We start from the raw sequence: 5,890 nt of genomic DNA, 5'->3' as shown, positions 1-5,890 counted from the left end.
ATAGACAGATATATTGCTTCTCTAATATGTTCCTTTTTAAATTACTTTAAGATGACTATGTTATTCTTGATGAATTACAGGGATGAAGTATTGTGAGAGCTGACAATATCATACCGTCCAAAAGCAATGTTGATGATGTTCTTAAAGATAATTATTTAGGTGACATACATGTGGATATATTTGTCCATTTATTGGTTGAGGAAAAAAGACTTGCTCCTGGATTATGTGTTCCATTTTTATACATTTCTACACTGCATTGGTTTAGTAACAATTGCACATAATTGCATGCAATGATACACACAAGTTGGTTAATAGCAACTAAAAATATACTTATTTAATTTGAAGGGTTGCTCTAAATATGATCACATGCAAAATGAAAGCAAGATGTTTATAAACCACGTAAATAAAGATAGTGTGAAAGCAGCTAAGTTAGTTGTTGTACCAATTGCAAATAATCAACATTGAACCTTATTAGTGGACAACTTGAAAGATCAAAAGTTGTTCTTTTACGATTCCTTATCAAATCAAGTTTTAATCAAAATAGTGAGTACTCATTTATTATTCTCATCTATCTGTCTTTGAAAACACATTAATAAGCTATTCTATTTTATGATTTCTTCTAATGTGACAGATAAAGCTTATAGATAAGGTTGTCAGAAGTGCTTTTGATTCAAACATTGTAGAGTGGTCGATTGAAGTTGTCTGTGGGATTCCACAACAACTAAATATTATTGATTGTGGTATGATTATGTGTAAATACATTGACAACATTGTTTCTCAGCAAGTGGTTGGTTGTGGCGAACATCCAGATTGACAACTTAAAATGTCACTATTTAGGGCTAAATTTGCTTGCAAACTTTTCGTGCTTGCATCTCGACTAGCTTCCTGAAGAAAATTACGTTGTAATTTATGTTACTTTCATTTCATAATTTGAATTATATGATTGAAATTACTTGAAAGAAGAATTGATAGCCTTATGCAACCATGCTATACTAATCAATATTGAACACACTTATCCAATCAAATGTGATAGCACGACGAGCAAAATGGTTATAGTCAACTAAAGAACAAGTACAACCATGTTGTACTAATCAAATTTTAGCACACAAGGCCAATCTAATGTGATGATACAGTTAACATTATGGTTATTCACAACTTAAGGACGATTACAATCATGTTATACTGATCAATATTTTATACACAATATCAATTTAAAATAATAATATGATCAACAACATGATTATAGTCAACTTAAGGCAGAGTACAACATGGTTATTATCGACTGGAGATTAGTAGGTTTGTGGTTGGCTTGCCTCGTCGTGCTTCTTCGCTCACCCAAGCACTCTAAAACCACCAGTGTGCTGTTGAGCGGAGCCCCATATGTAAATTAAAATTAAATGTTTTATCTCCATATGCAATACATATAGTTTGAGAATCTCCATATGTAAAGACCCCTCTTATTTAATTCATCAACAATAATGAAATACAAAATTTTGTTTCTAATTATGAGTTATTAATTTTATGTTTGTGAAATTAATTAATTTATATAATTAATTTGTCCATCCCCAAAAAAAATATGAAGCAAATAAATTCCATAATTTATATGAGACATAAAAATATTTTTGTTTATATTCAATAAGTTAACGAGTCAACACAAATGAGAAAATTATATCAGCAGCCCTACAGCCCGCCGGCTGCGAATGTACCTCCGGCGACCGGGCGGCGCCGTCACGGCCGCCAGCATCATCAGGGTTCGCACAGCACGGAGCCGTACGGAAAGAACGTGACCTGGACCCCACCATTTTGACGAAACAAAGCCTGCCAGCTGTAATCCAACGGCTTGTACTGGGGGGGCCCACCCTCACTCTCTCTCTCTCTTCAATGATTCATCATCACTTGCGCTTGTGTGCTTCTTACATTCTGCCTCTATTATGGCATGACGCGTACTGTAATAGGTGAGGTTGATGGCGAGGGCATCGAAGCACGTGAGAAGGTTGAGGATCCCGAGGCGGAATCTCTTAATTAGGCCGAGCTGGCTTCGGACCTCACGTGCTCGCTTTAATGACCCATTACCTCCATACTTCCTTCGGCTGTAGGGTAAAACTTATACCCCTTAGCACAGAGCTACGTGTCGCCCACTCCATAACTTATTATTTGTTGACCTCCTAAATTATTTTAATTTTAAAAATCTTAATATTTAAGATATGTTATTAATAAGGATTAGTCAAAAATAATACTTGATTTTAGTTCATTAACGATCATCTTAATTCCTAAACACCTAACCTGAACTTGCATGTGCGCCTCAGTGGTGCACATGATCCAACTTGAATCAATTTCTTTTTAATTTATTAAATAGTTTGTTTACTTAATTATTTATTAATTCATCTCATGACTCATCCATTAAGTTATTGAAATAAAAAATAAATATTATGTTCTTAAAAAATTTGCTTACATGAGGTTAGTCATGACAAGTGCAACAAATAGTATTGGATAGTGCTACAAGTATTCAATAGGATATGTTATGTGTCTTAGTTTGTACTTGTAGCTTTAGACGTATGAGAAGGTATGTCATATGTCTTTATTATGTTGGGGTCGTTGCATTGTGTTAATAGAATGATCTAAACGCTACATAGTCAAGAAAATTATAATGATTATGATGTTGTATTCAATGAGAAACTTTAGATCAAATGATCAGATACTATAAGTTGTATATAAATTTTCCTCTTTATGTTTATAAGTTTTTTTCATTTTTCTTACATGCAGTACTAGTAACGTCTTATCAATGAAGTATCTAAGTGATTCAAACATTGATTTGTCGTTGTTGATAACATGTTCATTTCTACGTACATTATTAAGACCTCTAGTTTTTGTCAGCCTTGTAAGCACTTTTGTGCCAAAAATGATCTATGAAAAGACTTGTATCAGTGGTTCTAAAGCCATCAAGAAAAATTTCTAGCTGCGGTCATTCTTTAGAGTGGATTTACATGCTGCAGATTTCAAAATTTTTTAATATACACATTTCAATAAACTTGTATACATAATAACATAAATATATATAAAAGAAGATTTACATGTATTTATATGTCTAACACACTGCAAATATAAAAATTAAAAGTTATGAAAATGAAAAAAAAAAAACACAAAATTCATACAAAATGGTTCTAATATCTCAAATACATCAAAACATATATCAATCCATCATTTCAGTTTCCAATAATTAAAAAACAAGTATTCAATGGGTATAAAAATACATAAATTCTACAAACAAGTAGTAACATCCCCGAAACATTAAAACATTTAGCACTCCATGACATAAACCTCCATCAACCTTACAATAAAAGAAATATATTAAACAAAATGCATAAAGAAACGATGATCAATACGTGAAATTCCTCCTCAATTCGTCATTCAGATTAAGGTTCGTTGCATCCCTGTTAAGAACAAAAATAGTCAATTAATAATTTTAAGACAAATAAAATTGACTAAAATATTTAATTAAGTGGCATTGACATACATACCGACCACCTTTTCTATGAATACAAAAAGAGAAATACACCATTTGATGCGTAGGTACGTTCACATGCATGTAAAAATTGGATTTTTGATGTTAGATATGTATATGAATAAGAATTCTGTGGTATGCATGTAAATCTTCCTAACAATAATTGTCAGATGCATAACTGTACCTAAAAAGACTTGGTCTTGTCGTATGAAAAATGATATTAATTTATTTGAATTAAATGAAAATCTGACACTCTATATCCTAATATCATATAAAAAGTAGCATTTAATATGCATATGTTTGAGGACTTTTCTGTCATCATTTACACAGTAAAAGGTGACAAAAAACTTAGGTTACATAATCAGAAATCAGAAAATCAGAGCATATCGGAGACGTGAAGAAACAATGTTTATTTTTATATGTCACAAAACTAGAAAAATATACAGCGAAATTTACATAAGTGGCACACAATTCTTATGCATTTACATATCACACACCATAACTTTCATATTTACATACATAGCACTTTGGTGTTTTAAACCCATGCATGAAAGGATGCATTTCACTTTTAGAAGGTGGTAATAGTACTATTAAAAATTTGAGTGTTATGTGTGTAAAGATGAAAGTTTGTGCGAGACATGCAAATACATAAGAATTGTGTGCTAAGCATGTAAATGCCCCCAAAAAAATAAGGAAGAATCAACTGGAAACTCAATAGTATTCATATGAATAAACACAGTAAATTAGTCCAAATGAGATGCCGTAGAATAAAATATAAAAAAAAATCCAAATTCCAGTATGACAAAACTGTTTCATAGTATGCAAAAGGTGAATGCTGCTTCTGCAGCCATTGCTGAAATAAATTTGGAATCCCTGAATTTGAGATTGTCCACCAAGAGGTGCAATCAAAGCTTGAAGTCAATGAAATCTAAGCAGACATAACAATATTCGATCCAAGAAGGGATGCAACTCAATCTAATGTTTCTACATGAGTGAAAAACATTAAAAATTATGATGGTTTGCACATGTACCACTTAATTCCCATGTATTTACATATCTAACACCTAAACTTCAATTTTTACATATACGCCACCTTAATTGAGAATTGGGTTGTATAAATGTAAAATATAAAGTTCAGGTATCTGAAATGTAAATACATAAGAATTGGGTGCTATGTATGTAAATGCCCCTAAGAATAAATCTTCTTAACTTATACCACGCTCAGTTTCAGTTTATGCATGATAAAGTAAAATCTGCACAAAAATTCCATTAGAGGCAGACATGTCTTCATTATTATTATAGCTTCCAAAACCCATGAACGGGGAACAAAAGAAAAAGTATACAGAAGAATGCCACTGTTCAGAGAACTGTATAGATGTATATCTTAAAAATTGTTCAATTGCAGGTTTAACGATTAAGGCATCTAAACATAAGCGTAAATTTTGTTTAATTTCAGGTTAATAGAAGTACTCACAAGTCTCCTACAGGTGCACAGGCTAGTAATTTAAAGAAACCATAAGAATAGTGAGTTGTAAAGGATAGTTTGATACGCTACTGCAGCGCTAAGTACTCATTCCTAAAGTGCGTTACTTCAAACTTTTACCTTTCTAGGGAAAAAAACATTAACTGTCTTCATCAGTGCATGAAACCAAATATAGCAAGAGATTCAATCTAATGCAGATGAACACCTCAGATAACAGTTGTAATAACAATAGAGACAGAGATGAACTTTTGAATAAACATTGAAGAATATCATAGAAATTAAAGCATTTACCTTTACAAGACTTCCAACGAGATTTAGCATACTGATTCTGTTGTATTCAAAAAGTGTTGGTGCACAAGTAAAAGAGAAGGAGAAAAAATCAAACAAAGGTTCATAAAACAAGCAACCAAAATTAATCAAAAGTATCAACCATTTATGTACACATTGCTGAACAGACCGATAAGTGTGATATTAGATGCATCAACTCATCTTGACCATGTATGCATAAAATTGAAGATATACATACATACCACTTAATTCCTATGTATTTACATATCTAACAACTAAGGTTCAACTTTGACATGCATATGCCACATTACTTATCCAAGATAATGAGCATTTCACATTTTAAAAGTTAAAATACTGTTATTTTGGTTGTGATATGAAAGGTTTGGGTGGTATTAATGTAAAAAAGTAAAGTTTAGGTGTTATATATGTAAACATAGGAATTGGATGGTATGTATGTAAATGCCCTAAAATTAAAATTTGTAAATCTATACAAATTACCTAGCACATGAACAAATATCTCAAATACATAAAAATATATATCAATCCATCATTTCAGTTTCCAATAACTTAAAAAAAATATATTCAAAGAGTATAAAAATACACTCACCAACTGAGTT

The 5,890-nt window shown here is 31.6% G+C and overlaps 1 long non-coding RNA gene across 1 annotated transcript; it reads right to left on the bottom strand.

Annotated features, from left to right (window-relative positions):
- Positions 1-3,152: 3,152 nt before the first annotated feature.
- Positions 3,153-3,729, bottom strand: LOC110029382. Its single transcript, XR_002294534.1, has 2 exons — positions 3,519-3,729; positions 3,153-3,431 (listed from the first exon to the last, which is right to left on the bottom strand). It is a non-coding gene; the product is annotated as an uncharacterized LOC110029382 (long non-coding RNA).
- Between the last annotated feature and the right edge of the window lie 2,161 nt (positions 3,730-5,890).

This window comes from Phalaenopsis equestris, unplaced genomic scaffold (genome assembly GCF_001263595.1).
Source record: "Phalaenopsis equestris unplaced genomic scaffold, ASM126359v1 Scaffold000568, whole genome shotgun sequence".
Lineage (NCBI taxonomy): Eukaryota > Viridiplantae > Streptophyta > Magnoliopsida > Asparagales > Orchidaceae > Phalaenopsis > Phalaenopsis equestris.
Note: the sequence above shows the minus strand (reverse complement) of the source record. Positions and strands in the feature narration are given on the sequence as shown.